The 16165-nt window shown below is 44.3% G+C and overlaps 1 protein-coding gene across 6 annotated transcripts in view; it reads right to left on the reverse strand.

Moving 5' to 3' along the window:
• Positions 1 to 16165, reverse strand: part of ELF1 (E74 like ETS transcription factor 1) — a 145146-nt gene that overhangs the window by 45959 nt on the left and 83022 nt on the right. Inside the window, exon 1 of one of the 6 annotated variants that reach the window (XM_088482004.1) lies at positions 5512 to 5592. The exons of 4 other annotated variants lie outside the window; for them this stretch is intronic. The gene's annotated coding sequence lies outside the window, so the exon portion shown is untranslated. Of the gene's footprint in view, positions 1 to 5500; positions 5593 to 16165 lie in introns of those variants that run through there. One more of the 6 variants, XM_088481993.1, reaches the window with a different exon arrangement.

Below are 16165 nucleotides of genomic sequence, written 5' to 3' on the forward strand. Positions count from 1 at the left end.
CACCCGCAGTAAACTACAGCTACTAATTTATATAATTTTCAGTTTATTATTTTTTACAAATCAAATCTGAATCTGGGATCTCAGTTCCACTGAGCACGTGCAAACTGGTAAGCCGAATGTCAACATCTACAGGTACTCTTACCCCTCTGAACGGATCCAGCAGTATTTTATTGATAAGTTGCATCTTTCATTTACCCCAGCACAAATAATGTTAGTAGACCTGGTCATCGTGGGGTTAGGATGGCATGCTGAGGGGGTTAGGGTACCATGTACCAACCAGTCATGGACTAGGCTGCTGCCTTGTCTAAACCACATATAAAGATCATGATCTGAGCTTATATTGAGGGTACATGACCAATGTCAAGTAAGTCCATTTAAAAAATAAGTAAAAACTACATTGCCCACCACATTAGTCAAAGAACAACAGAATTACTTTATGTAACACTTGTCCCTCTTACCATATATAAATGATAACATTTTATATTCTTGCAGTTATTTTTTTTTTACTGGTGCAAATGCACACAGGGCCTGATTCAGACCCGGTCGCAAGCGCTGAGTGCTCGCAACCGGGTCCATGGTGGCCCAGAGCCGGCACCGTCGTGCGCATGCGCGAGACCCGGATAGCGACGGGCAAACCGTCGCTCCGGGTCTCGCACCAAAGGGGGCGTGCTGTCGATGTTGAGTGACAGCACGCCGGGGGGGTGCCTGCCCAAACAAGTGATGTCAGTGGAGAGATTCCGGCTCTGTTAGAGCCAAAATCTCTCTGGGGCTAGCGGCAACGAGACCCTACCACAAGGGTCTCGTCGCAAGCCTGATGGTCGCAACCATCTTCCTGGCCGCTCGCTATAGCTGTGGGTGGTCACCCACAGCTATGCAAGCGGCCAGGAGGCCGTTCTAAAAAAAAAAAAAAGAAAAAGACCAGCCCTGATTCAGAGCGAGCGCTCTGTCAGAGCGACCGGCTCTGAATCAGGCCCACAGTTCACAAATGTGAAATATTCATCTCACAGCAATGCGCTCATATTTGGAGTATTCATTTATTTTATTTTTCCTTTAGTCTCCCAATGTACTGCTCATTTTACTCTCATTTACGATGACACATAAGATTATTAAGGGGACATAGGCATAGATAACCTCTCACCCAGAGATTCTGTAGTGATCTACAGTTACTAATAATCATCAATGTAACTACCAGCACCTAGTGTGTGTGCGGCTTATCATAACAGACATAAAATTATTATTAGTCTCTTTCTCAGACTTGTGTGTTGATCCCTGGACACCAAGGTGCCTATACTAAGTGCCAACTTTTTTCATTATAATATTTCAAATACAGCATTTTTTGTGTGAAATATTATACAGAATTAATAAACCATAATAAAGTTCATATACATTTCTACAAAAAGGCATTTCATACAAATAAACAATGTAACAAAGGATACATTTGGGCCTCCCCACTTGTGAGAGCTTTTTAGTGTCGACATGTTAAATGTCAACATTCTGAACATGTCAACATTTTACCATATCAACCTAATGCATGCCTACATGTTGATTGCCAAATGACCATGTTGACATTCTGACTGTCGATATTCAAAACCTGTGGACCTTCTGAATGTCGACAAGATACATTTAGAACACTTTCACTCATAACATTTTTTATCAAGCGGTTTTCCTATGCGTTTGTATAAGCATATCCCTATAATGCCGGGTACACACTAGACGATATGTGGTCCGATCCCGCAGATCGGGCTGACATATTGGGCACATCATCTAGTGTGTACCCACTATGCACCCCCTACTGGCCGACGTCAGGGTAGTTCCATCGTCTGTGCCGGCAAGTTCAATGGTGCTGTAGAATGACATATAGGGCGGTCGGTTACCAGATCGTGCAGTGTGTACTGGCCGCCCGATATGTCGGTCATTGGGGGATCGCCTATTGTGTACCCACCCTAAGACTGAAGTGTTAAATTCAATTGAATAAATGCAGAAAACTCATAAGTTAAACTAGAAAATTGTACCCAATAAGATGCTTGAGCAATAGGCTCACATGTAGTACCAACATGAAAACTGACATAACCAAACGGATACTCTGAAAAGCTGTGTCATGCTTTGCATACCTGTCTGGTGCTTAGCCATGGGCTGGTTCTACTTCTTTCATAGAACCGGGATAAACCTCCTGAGTCCCAACATTTCCAGTTTTCGTTACAATGAAATCAGTTTTATGGATTAATTATCACACACACAGGTAGATATTTGTACCCAAATCAAACAACTTTACTGTACCATAACATATTGTGTTATACAGCTTTACTATACCATAACATAAAACACAGATGTGGAATATGTTACATTTTTAGAGGAATCAATGGACAGGGTTTATCTATATGGTGATTCTGTTTGACACACGGGACATTTACATATGCTCAGTACATGAACTGTTTCTATAACACAATTTTTTATTTATTTTTTTCTGTTGTCCAAATTGTGAATACTGTGTTGGTACAAAGTATACACCAGAAAAAAATCCACTACAGCAGTGGTTCTCAAACTGTGCGCCGTGACACTTGAAGTAGTGCCTCAGGTTGGTGATCCAGCACCAAATCAAATTATTTATGACCAATGTAATGTAAATATGTGGAAAAACAGAAGTGCAAACCAGTCCACCACCACATAACTGTACCTAAGGATTACAGGTAAGCACAATTTACGTCACTTTACTATATTACTAAATGTTTTTCTGAATTTCAAATATTCCAGAAGGAATGGTTTCCTGTAATGAGATTTTTTCTGGTGTATATTTTCTACCAACAAAGTAATCACAATTTGGACAACAGAAAAAAAAAATATTGTGGTATAGAAACAGTTGACGTACTTGAATGTATGTAAATGTCCTGTGCATCCCACAGAGAATCACCCTATACAGATTTAGGGGTCTATTTATCAAAGCTTGATGAGAGATAAAATTGTGAGAGATAAATCACCAACCAATGAGCTTCTAACTTACATTTTATAGGCTGTGTTTGAAAAATGACAGTTAAGGTGGGTACACACTACAGTGATATATCTGCAGATGATGGTCGTTCATACATACTTAACGACCATCATCTGTATGCTGCAGCGGGTTGGGCCAGCCTGGTGGCGGGTAGGGGTGTGTCCTAATCGTGGGACCTCGTGACCATGCACCCTTTGAAGAAAAACCCAATTTGCGGCACAGCGCGCTGGGGAGGTGGGGCACTATGTGCCTCTCAGCCCGGCGTACAGCCAATGGGGGGCGCGATCCGCCCCTTTGGCATAGGAGACTCTCCGGCTGCTGCTTTAGCAGCCTCGGACAGTCTCCCAATGCAGTTCAGCACACAGCAGCATGTGCTGGGTTGCTATGACCTTAGAGCAGGGGTCTTCAACCTTGGCCCTCCAGCTGATGTGGAACTACACAACCCAGCATGCACTGCCATTGTTTTAGCATGCTGGTATATCAAAAAGGTGGCAGTGCATGCTGGAATGTGTAGTTCCACAGCAGCTGGAGGGCCAAGGTTGAAGACCCCTGCCTTAGAGGGATGGGGACCCGGGTAATTAGTACCCACTCGCGCCCCCCCTCGGCGCCCCTGTCTACGGGCGATCGCCCGTACACACTTGCCAATGGACAGATATGTCTGCAGACATATCTGTTCATCGGCTGTGCAGCACAGCCAATGCGATATGTCTGAACGACGTCGTTCACAGACATATCGCTTGTACACACGGGGGACGGGGCCCCGATATATTGGCCGATCAATTGATCGGCCAATATACCGGCCAGTGTGTACCCAGCATTAGGATCCGATTGGTTAAAACTTTTTTATTCACTATTTTATCTCTCATCAAGCTTTGATACATAGACCCCATAGACCCAAAAAGAGACTATTTGAACCTACTTGAAAACAGAGAGTTATGGTGGGTAAAAAAAAGAAGACAATTGTGAATTTGTGACATATGAGATCAGTTGTACAGGACTGCAGGCCAAAGGGCGTCACAGAGCTACACAGCCTCTATCACACTTTACGAATGGGTCACATACTTATTATTGTAGTGTTCTCTTGTATACACACAAACACTAGAGACCCTTCTAAAATAAAAATACACATAGCCCAGAGGTTCCCAAACTCAGTAATTACAGTCCAGGTATTAAGGATATCAATGCTTAAGCAAAGGCGACTTAATTAGCACCTCAATCAATTGATTTAATTATCTGGGCTCAAGCATGGATATCCTTAAAACCTGGACTGTAACAGCTGAGTTTTTTGAACCTTTGACCTGTGCTAAAAATGTACTCATCAGAACTAATACATATTTTTTCAAGGAAATGTTCAGCAATAACAGTAAAGCTGGGTACACACTGACAGATATATTGTGTTATCCATTGATCGTCCAATATATCTGATGCCTGTCGGCCAGGGTGTTCCAGCAATATGTGTGAACGATGTCGTTCACAGACATATCGCATCAGCTTTGCTGCACAGCCGATGGCAGATATATCTGTCCATCGGGCGGCAGTGTGTACGGCGTACACATGCAGCAGAGACAGATGATGGTCGTTCAGTATGTATGAACAACCATCATCTGCAGATATATCTGTTCAGTGTGTACCCAGCTTAAGTATGCACAATCTATAGTAAAAAAGTACAATAATATGGGAATCAGTTTGCAGGCTGAGCTTAAAGGTGGGTACACAACTGACAGATATATCTGCAGATGATGGTCGTTCATACACAATGAACGGCCATCATCTGCGGGCACCGGCGACCAGGGGGCGTGGCCCGCCCCCCTCCTCGCGGCTGCTGCCCTGACCGCCCGTACGCACCTGCCGATGGTCAGATATGTCTGCAGACACTTCTGTCCATCAGCTGTGCAGCACAGCCAATGCGATATGTCGGTGAACGCCGACGTTCACCGACATATCGCGGGTACACATTGCCCGACGGGCTGCAGATACACTGGCCGATCAATTGATCGGCCAATGTATCTGTCAGTGTGTACCCAGCTTTAGTCGCACACCAATCACATTAAACACAGTAAGAGCAATATATTCACTATCATCAGGACAGGTTTTTATTTTGCCTGAAGTCAGATAGGCGTTTTACCTGCTCTAACTCCTCACCAACACAATCATGTAGTTGGCAAGAGAGCTGACTGCAACAATATTTAGTGCATACTGGTGTATAATGACAAGAGCCTGGTACATCAGTACGACAGAAGATATCTTATACTCCTGCAATCAGATACCTTTTTACAGCACAGACTACATTAAAGGTCTACAATATACACAGTAACATGGGAATTTTCATAGAACACCTTGTGGCTGCATTTTAAAGCATCAATCATATTTATATGCAACACTTACTAGATTATACACATTGAATGTATGTAATTTTGCTGAAGACATACCCATATAACACACCTGGAAAACAAAACACTGTTTATCAGGTGTAATGCAGGTTTAAAATCTTTCAATGAAGAAACTGCCCCTTACCTAATACTCACAAGTGAGATGGACGATGGGCAGATCAGACACATCTCTGCCCCTCATTCCTATTTTCAGTTTGGAAATGACAGCAATCACCGGTCACAGCCCAGGGAGGGCCGGCTGCTATTACCGAGCAGGACCTGAAATTCCAGTTCTCTTACATTGCTTTCCTGGGGAGGCTGGCCCGGCCTACGTGGTGTCAGGTTGCACAGAGCCAGCATTTGTAGCACCTTCCAAAACAAACATATCACATACCTAGATGTGCCTATACCTGTTGACTTCATACTTAACCCTTTCCTCACTGTATCAGACCCCCAAATAGTGTACCTTTACCATTATATATATTTACATTTGTAAGTATTTCATTCACATGCAAAGGTTTAATTTTTATGTAACATATTTTTATCCAGTAGATGAATCCAGGTGTACATGGAACTCACCATAATGACCTTTCTCTAGATGTTAAATAAAATAAACTGATCACTACACCACTATATATATATATATATATATATATATATATATATATATATATATATATATACATACATATATATATATACATACACACACACATATATACACATACTAGAACATTTTAAGAAATCGTCTCTTAGCAATGACATCAGCCATGTAACTAATGTTAATAAATAACAAATACTACTGTTGCGCTGTCAATAAAGCAGCTGGTAAATGGATAGTCAGTCCCAACAATGATCGTAAAGAGATAAGAATACAGTAACCAGCGCTAACTAAATCCAGACGTCACAATGAGTGAACAAATGGATAAATAAGATGGACGGTTTTATACTATAAATAAAAATACATTTAATTCATTCTCAGAAAATGGTGCACTAAAATCAGTGCACACTGTGCATAATTATTAGGTATTCAAGTACAATAATAATACAAACATAAAAAAAAACCACAATAAAAATGCAAGTCTTGCAGAATAGTTGCAACTCCCCAATGATAAATACTGGGATTAGGAGTCCCTACTATATGTCCATAGGATAATAGTGAGCAGCACAAGAGATTATCAGTCTGTAAAGTGTGTTCCCAACGTTCCTTTTAGCATCCTCTGTGCAGTTGTATAGGATAATGAGATATATGACACTCAGGTTTCTTTAAGCGCCGCAATCCTTGCCAAGGAGGTTGTGTAAAGAGTCCAGAAAACATCCAATAAGTTGGAGAGTTGTAGAACTAGACCTCTCAACGCGTTTCACTGGCATATTATCAACCAGCTTCCTCAGGAGTATAGGTATGTTTAATTACACTTCTACCTACTGGATCAGTGCCCATTTGCTCCACAGAACATAACGCAACCTGTACCAGTGGCTGGCAGTCACTATCACTATGTATCGCTGTGTATCTCCTCCTTGGAAGGATTTTTCCTCTTTCACCGGCAATAGTAAGCTAGCACGTTGCTGAGATGGCGTAAATTTTGCAGCGAAAAATGTAATGAATTGTTTACAGTCGCTGTCCCCATAGACATCTATGGGAAAGATAGAAAGCTCTGGCAACTAAGCTAACCCTTTAATAGAAGCTTAATACTGGCATTTTGGCTCTTCACCAGTTTTTAAATCGACTCCTAAGCTTGAATGGCCGATTCTGTCCTTGTAGTGAAGGAAGGCATGGTTGTGAGTTTACTATTCAAAGCTCTAAGTCATAGCACTTATTTCCACAGATAAACTGGTGGGACGGACACGGACACGGACACACACACACACACACACACACACACACACACACACACACACACACACACACAATAATTTTGCAGGCAATTGGAGACATTCTTTTTATCACATCACATGCACCGTACAGGCCCTTTGTCACAATACAAAAATCTAAAGGAAGCATTACTGAAACAGCAAAGTAATACAATATACCAAAGAATGATAAAATTACATGTTTACCACTTATGCACTTCTGTAAATTGTAAGATTTTACATCATAGTCACAAAAATGTTTCTGCATCACACTGGGAAGGTACAATCTTAGGGCTCGATACAATTAGGTGCGATATACTCGCGTGTGTGCGAGTCATCGCAACAGTGGCCGTGCTTGACGGCCGCCTGGATTCGCCTGAAAATGCTCACTGCCCCATAGGGCACCGAGCAAATTCAGGCAAATGCAGTGGCGAGTCAGGCTGCGATGTGCCGGGCTGTTGCCGGCGTTCCCACCCATCGCACCTAATTGGATCGAGCCCCTAGTGATGATGCAAGTCATCCCTGTGAAGTTGATTTTTTTATATGCTGATGCAGGTACTTATCCATATTACTTAGGCAAATAATGAATTTTCAGTGACACCGTAATAAACATTTCAACATTTTATATTGACTGCTATATTTTGCAATAGCTTGCCACAGGAAGAAGCGATTATTGACCAACCAGAACAAAAACAAAATAGGAACTGTGTTGAAGACAGGGATAGGCATGGACATAATGCAGAGCTTAAACAGCACAGGCTTAACAGGGGCGTGACCTCTTATTTCTACTGGCAAATAGGTTTATGCTTCAATATGGAACAGGTTCCACAGAACACACAATGCTGCATACCTCACTCAATGTTATTATGTAGAGATGGACGTATTTGTGCCTTGAACGAGAAAAAGATGCGTGTGTGAAAATGCACATTTATGTACTTAAGATCAGTCAGACACATCTCAAAATATTTCCAGATCTATAACAATAGGATACAGATGTGACCTTACACATCTTTGCCTCAGTCGCCCTAAAAAGCCCCTCTCGGCACGTCAGGTCCCGTGAGACTCTGCTAGCGCTTGAGCGTATTTTTCTCAGAAAATGCGTCTAAGTTGCAGTGCGATGTGACTAAGACGCACCAGCAGACTGTGCTGATTAATTTGATATGCGACACTTGTATATCTGTGTGCGATTGAGTCTCTTAATCTGTATATGAAGTGCTACAATGTAGTGGCAGCAGTTTTTTCATTCCAAGTTCCGTTGTGGCTCATATACAGACTCAGGTGCACACAGATATACAAGTGTCACATAACAGATTAATCAGCACAGTCTGATGGTGCATCCTAGTCACATTGCATCGCAACTTCGAGGCATTTTCTTCAAAAATAGACACCCAAAAGATAGTAAAGTCTCACGGATCTGACGGCTCACTCACACCAGGCAAGTCGCGCTACGTGGCGTACTGAGGTTAGATGTACGATAACACATCTGTATGAGCCAGGTTTATGCCAGGAGTAGTAAGTGCCTATATGTACGCACCGTGATAGTACAGAGAAAACGTAGGGATAGCGTAGCGAGGTGGAGTATTTAAATGTGAGTTTCATGTTCTCAATTGTACACAATATAACATTGTAATGCAGTGTCATATATATACAAAATATAGTGTTATCACATGAAGTATAATTAAATCAAATTTCACATCTCTTTTAGTAATTGAATGGGAATCTTATTTCCTGTCTGAGTCCAAATGGAAATATTAATGTAGAAATGCGAAGAGAGGTCTGGGACGTCACATAATACAGCCACCACAATTACAGGAGCATGCCCTTACTGTACTCTGGGCCTGATTCAGACCCGCTCGCGAGCGCTGAGCGCTCGCAAGCAGGTCAATGTTGGCCTAGTGCGCATGCGCACGACGGAGCCGGCTCCGTCGTGCGCATGCGTGAGACCCAGATAGCGACGGGCAAACAGTCGCTCCGGATCTCGTACCAAAGGGGGCGTGCTGTCGATGTTGAGTGACAGCACGCCCCCTTTGGTGGGCGTGCCTGGGGCGTGACTGCCCAGACGGAGGCGTTCCCATGACCATTGCGACCATCTTCCTGGCCGCTCGCTATAGCTGTGGGTGGTCACCCACAGCTATACAAGCGGCCAGGAGGCCGCTCTAAAAATCAAGAAGGACGACCCTGATTCAGAGCGAGCGCTCTGTCAGAGTGTCCGGCTCTGAATCAGGGCCTCTTTATGTGCTCGTGACGTGTACACTACCGGCCATTTGTTTTTGTAGGATATTCACCAGAATACCAGTGATCGCAAATACGAGCTATAGGCATTTGGGGACCCGGTTTTTAAAACAGAGCGAGTTCTGCAGGACGCACTCTGTGTGCTGTGTCCGGGCAGCCAATCACCTCCGACAGCGTCTCCCCCCAGGGCAGGCCCGACATGTAATATCAGCTGACAGAGGCCGGGAGCAGTGCAGGCAGGCCAGCACTTTAATTATGCTAGGCACACTGAGGAGTAGGGATGGGCAGAGCGATTCACCGTACTGAGTTGAGCAACATGGCTCAACTCAGTGGAATGTCTCGGGACACGGCTCTTAAGAGCTGCAGCAAGCAGGGGTGGCAGCAACAGAGCAAGTCTCTGACAGCTTCGCCCCCCACAGCCTAGCACTGCATGCCATGCTTCTGCACTTACTCTCCTGAATCAGTGCACCCCCCCGAGCCCTGGCAGTAGCAGCGCGACTCTGAGTGAGTCGCTGATAGCTCCCCCCCTGCACTGCTGATCTAACCTGATCGTAATTCTGCACTGATCAGTGCAGAAGTATGATCAGGTCGGATCAGCAGTATAAGGGGCAGAGCTGCCACTGACAGGCTCACACTGACAGAGAGGCTAGGGAGGTGGGTGTCTCAACACCAATCGTTGAGTGACTCGAATCATTCGCACATCTGAATGATTCGAGTCAATGTGTTGAGACACTCACCCAAAAGCCATCTCTACTGAGGAGGGGACCACAGAGGAGAGGGAATCCCAGGAATCTCCCCTGTCCACCCTGTCCTATCTTTGTGATTGGCTGCCAGATGCCGCTGCTCAAATATGGGGGAAGTTGGAACGCGCGCATGCAGTATTGTAGTAGGAACTTAGGAAGGAAGCGGTTTGGCTGTGCTGTAGTGGGAAGATACAGTAGCCCAGGCGCAGGGGAGCGGACACTGGATACACTGGTTCAGTTAATGGTGAGATGATATTGACAATGGGTGATATGTGTGACTGACACTTAGTGACTGTTGTGTTTGAGACAATGGGTAACTGCTGTGTGTGTGACAAAAGTCTGACTGCTGTGTGTGTGTGACAATGGATGACTGCTGAGTGTGTGTGTGAGACTTACATACACCTGCATAGTAGCCATATTGATCCTCAGTAAAAAAGATAAAATAAAAAAGATTGGTAGCATCCTTGATCAAGAGGTGAATAAATGGCGTGCGCATGCGCGACGCATCTATTCACTGGAGAGAGGGACTGGGGGCATGACCAGCAGCTCCCTGAGTGCTGGGCATGCATCCAACGTAACAAAAAATGGGGAATGGGTTGTGGGTACAGTTTTTCTCATGAGACCAAGCTGCTTAATTTTTTCAGGCGCACACCTTTGGCATGCTCAATACGCCTAGGGCGCCAAATCATATATTCCCTTACCAAACAAATTGTGCTAGGGCCGGGCATGGTCTTCCCAACCAATCACTGCCGGCAGTGATTGTTTGGGAGACACTGCCGGCAGCGATTGGTTGACAGAGCGGGCCTGCAGGACGCAGTGTGTGTGTGTTATGTCTGCAGCAACCAATCACTGCCAGCAGCGTCTTATCCAATTGCCACCGGAGACCACCTCCTTCCCTCCCCGACTGCCAGCATACTGCTCTCCGTCCTGACTCTGCAGATTCCTTGCTGTGGTGGTGCCGGGATCCTCTAGCTGCCTGCACTCTGTCCCCAATGCCTACATCCCAGTTCTCTACATGTAGGGGGCCAGGGAGGTGGACACTGCATGGGCCAGGAAGGAGCTGGAGGCAGACAACAATTACCCGGCGGGGGGCTCCCACCAGGAGAAAGGAGGTAACCACTGCCCCAACACCTATCAACGATTAGCCCTTTCCCTACCCCCAGTACTGCCCCAGCTGCTATCCTGACCCCCTCCCTACCCCCAATATTGCCTGCCTCTAACCCCCCTTCTTGCTCCCAGTACTGCCCAAGCTGCTATCTACCTTTGCCCCTCCCTATCCCCAGTACTGCATGCCCCTAATCTCCTCCGTGCCATCCAGTACTGTGCCAGCTATTATCTACCCTTGTCCCTCCCTACTCTCTGCCCTGCCTGTCCTTAGCTCCCTCCTTGCCCACCAGCACTGTCAAAACTTCAGTTTTCACTTACCCCTCCCTACCCGTGGTACTGCCTGCCCTTACTCTCTTCTACCAACAGCTCTACCCCAATTTCTTCCTGCCTATGCTCCCAGCTCTACCCCAACTGCTACTTGCCCTTAGTCCCCTGTACCGCAACTGCTACCTGCTCTCAGCACTGTCCCAACTGCTGCCTGCCCTCATCTCTAATAATATATGATGGGACCCAGAAACTGTGGAGTAGGACCACAATTTTTAAAAGTGAAGGGTCCCTGGGATATAATTGTGTAACTTATATTTGCTCTTTTAGCTCCAGTATTGGACTTCAACTTAGGAATATTAAAAGGTGACATTCAAAGATATTTGTGGATAAAAAGTACATATTTTTTACTATGTATTTATATATATCACCACCAGAGGCAGCTTCTACATTTCTATGTTAGGGGTGCTGCCCGTGCAGCATTCCGGTCAGCAGCCTGGTGCCTGCGCACAAACGCCAGCTTCTAGGGTCTACAATGGTTGAAGCTCCTAGAAGCCGGGTAGGGCTGACTGAAAAGGTAGGGAGTGGCTTCCCATTGGAAGCGCTCAACTGGCAGTCCCAGTGGGAGATAGCACCTACTCAGGGACTGCAGTCTGACTGCGATTAGCAGATAAAGCTTCTAATATGAAGCCAGTGTCAGAGAAGACTCAATGTCTCCCTGGTGGTGGCGGATTTTACTGGGTGGGCTGCAGCCCCTAGGTAATATCCGACACGGATTCATCACAATATTATATTACACAAAGAGGTGCAGATTTCATTATTCACATCAGCCCCTGTGCCACATGACCCAATAGTCTAAATTGCCTACCAGTGGCGTAACTTGGGGCGGGTGGTGCAGCTGCACAAAGCGTAGTGCCCTGTGGGCAGCACCACCACTCGCCTATGCCTGGAACAGCACCATGCAGCCAGAATCACTGCTTCAATACCGCCGAAGCATCTTCTGGACGCTCCAGGCACCCTGCAGCTTTTGCAGCTTCCCCCCCTTTCCCCTGGTGCATCCTGAGGATGCTCCAATCAGAGCTGTAATTATCGGGGATGACAGCCCCGCCCCCTCTGCAGTACATCATGCTCTCAGGGGGCGTGGCCGGCACAGGTTGCAGAAAAGCCCTGTTATGGCCCTGTAGTCTACTACACACACACACACACACACACACACTAGGGTCCCATCCTTGTCAGCAGAAAATTAATCTTCCAGCAATATTTTTCAGGCAGCACCTGAAGGCTACCCATACAGACACACATAGAACATACATTTACACAGATTAGCCAAAGCAAGAAAACCCATGACCACAGCACTGCGAGACAGCAATACTAACCACTGTGCCACCATTTCTCTAAAGGCTAAACTCAAAGTTATAAGTACAAAAAACGAAAGAGTATTTAATAAAAATATTTTATGAATGTGCTTTTAAAACGAATGCAGCATTAATTAGCTAGGTCTCTTTTAGTAAAGAAACAGTTCAAAGTAGAAGTAGTGCTCTTATTTAGACACCAACTAGCAATTATACAGCAAATAGCAAGGAAACATGTAAGGGCTATGGCTGATTAGCTAACATTTAATATCCTGGAGTCAAAGGTCAGCAAATAGTACCCCATGCTATTAGTAAAGGTAAATACAAAGAATTAATAGACTATTTACTTAGAGATACAATAACACTTACAATACCCAACCATGTGTTACTGATGATGTAACCCCATTGTGAATATTCTGTTTGGTTGAAGTATCAGTAGTAATAGTATAGCTTTAGGTTACATACACACTGATATTAAAATAAAGAAGGTTAAATACATCCATTTGGCTTGTAAAAAAGAACTTCTTGCTTTGTCACAGACGCATGTTTAAAAGACACAGATTTCCTGTATTTGTAAAGACGTAAGTCATGCAATTTAACAGCATTTTTTGGTATTGCAATTGCCAATGTGTAAGTTGCCTTAGAAAAATAGGTGTAAAACTTTTAAACACTGGTGTAAATGATAAAATATAAAAGTTAAATGCCACTTATTGCCTGGTTTAGTTGACTGTGAGGAAAGAAGACAGTACATACTGTAGGTCATTTTTTAACACAATAGTAATTTTGGGTTTGCAGCCTCATAGGTGAGGATGGAGCATATACTGATTGATGCTATTAAAATTATTTGCAGGAAGTATGTAGACTTTCAGTCTAATAATGACAGTTGCACATTTGTACCTGTAGGTTTAAGCTGGGTACATACTAAATGATTTGTTAAACGATTTGACAATTTCAAAGAGCTCGGAATGACATATCGTTCAAATCGGTCAGTGTGTACGCACTATGGGCCTGATTCAAAGCCGCTTTTTTTTTTTTTTTTTTGGAACCGGCCTCCTGGCCGCTCGCTAAACTGTGGGTGATTCTACTTCACTGTACAGAGAGACATATTTTGGAGGTGATTCACAATCAGACGGAATTGCAAAGCTGCACGCAGGCAGCTTTGCAATTCCATCCTTGCAAATATGCAAATGCAGCAGCAGGTGTATGACACCCCCTGCTGCATTTGCGATCCCAGCACTGCGACTGAGGTCCCAGGCTGGGATCACCATCGCGACTATTTGTGGTCGATGGTCGCGATGGTGGACGGTGCCAGGCCTCCAGTCAGCTGAGTAAATCTCAGCTTACTCAGGCAGCCGGCTTGCGAGGCCAGGAAACTGTGTCCGTCGACGCAGTCCCTGGCCTTGCCACTCCCATAAAACGGTGCGGACACGCTCCCATTTCTGGGAATGCCGGCCGCCCCGCCCCTGTCAATCAGGCAGAGGCATCAAAAGGGGCTGCGTGCGATTACGCAGGACCCATTCTGCACACTCAAAGAATGGATCCTGCGCACGAGCAGATTGCCAATAATCGTGAATCTGCGTTCAGTATTGAACGCTGAATCTGCCCCTTTGTGCATTAAAGTGTGTGGTAAAATTCTAAAGTTTTCCTACTTTATCACGTGGCAATGCTCTGTATTGAAATAGAAATATACATAATCATTATCGATTGTATTGTTCAAGTATTTTGCAGCTGTATAATTGTAAATAGCTCCACACAACATTCATTTATACAGTACGCCCACATCCACCCTATTGGTTCTGGTGTGTGGTACCACCACTATTTATGAGAACCATGTTCATGTCCATGATGAGCAGTCATTAGAAGAAGTTTGAGCAGTCTTATGACTAAAGCACTGGGTGTATAACTGAGGTTCCGGACTATAGACAGACAGTAATTAGATAGACAATGCCTACATAGACACCAGATGTTAGACAGTCAATAGTAAGACAGGTACAAAAGGTCGACAGGGTCAAATGTCTTTGTTTTTTTTGTTAGGGTTAGGCCAGTGGTTCCCAAACTTTTTTGAATCATGTCGCCCTAGACTATCAGCATTGTTTTCACGGCACCCCTAAGTTTAAATTTGTTATTGAGAAAGTCAGGAAAAAAATTTAGTAAAATAGTAAAGTGAAGTAAATTGTGGTAAATCCTTAGGTTGAGTTATGTAGGTGGTGGACTGGTTTGCGCTTCTGTTTGTCCACATATTTACATTACATTGACCATAAATAATTTGATTTGGTGATGGACCACCAACCTGAGGCACCTCTGCAAGTGTCCCAAGGCACCCCAGGGTGCCACGGCGCTCAGTTTGGGAACCACTGGGTTAGGCACTTACTGGAGGGTTAGGCACTAACCCAGACATTTAGGGTTAGGCACCAGGATGGAGGGTTAGGGTTAGGCACCAAGGGGAGGGTTACGGTGAAGATTAGGGCTAAAAAAAAAAAAACAAACAAAAATTGTCGACCATTTTTGTGTGTACCTTTTGTACCTGTCCCCTACAGCTTGTAAAAAAGCTGGTGGACAATGGTATATTACTGTATCATTTAAGTTTTGAGTGGACTCCTTCTTTAAAAGGCTAAAATGCTTAGTCCATGCAGAACCTTGTGAAAACAAGCCCCTGAAAAGAATACGATAAAAGCACTATGTGGGTATGAATTACTCTATTTTTGGATTGTGCGTCACAAGATGAACCATAACTGAGACTTAAATGCTAAAAGGTATGATGGAAGCATTACAGTTCTTCAGCTATATTCCTCGTTCCCCTGGCTTTCCTCTGGTTCTTCCACTAGGGAAACAATGCAGAGGCTCTTTCTATATATTTAATACAAATACTGTAGTCTTAATGGGATCTACTACAAGGTAAACAGCTGATTCTGCAGGCAATTGAAATCTGGTAACATCATTAGCTCTGGCCCTGTGTATAAATCATCAAATCCACACTTTATTTAAACACAGCAAGTTCACAAAGCCGTCAGTTATTGTGTGGCCTCTGAACACATGAGAACCTGCTGCAGAAGAGTGAAACAGAGCTTGACTGATATAGTGTATGTAAATATAAACAAATACATAGGCAACCCAACAGGCAGATCAGTCATACAGATGAACAATTAGTTTAGACGAGGACTGTAAGCATAGCTAGAGCAGTCAGATATCTCAGAGTGTATTGGCTCGGATATCAGTGCTCCTACCTAGGGGAGGAGACTATTTTCTCAATCCTTCCTTGTG

This window comes from Taudactylus pleione, unplaced genomic scaffold, assembly GCF_031769625.1.
Source record: "Taudactylus pleione unplaced genomic scaffold, aTauple2 ptg000005l, whole genome shotgun sequence".
Classification (NCBI taxonomy): Eukaryota; Metazoa; Chordata; class Amphibia; order Anura; family Myobatrachidae; genus Taudactylus; species Taudactylus pleione.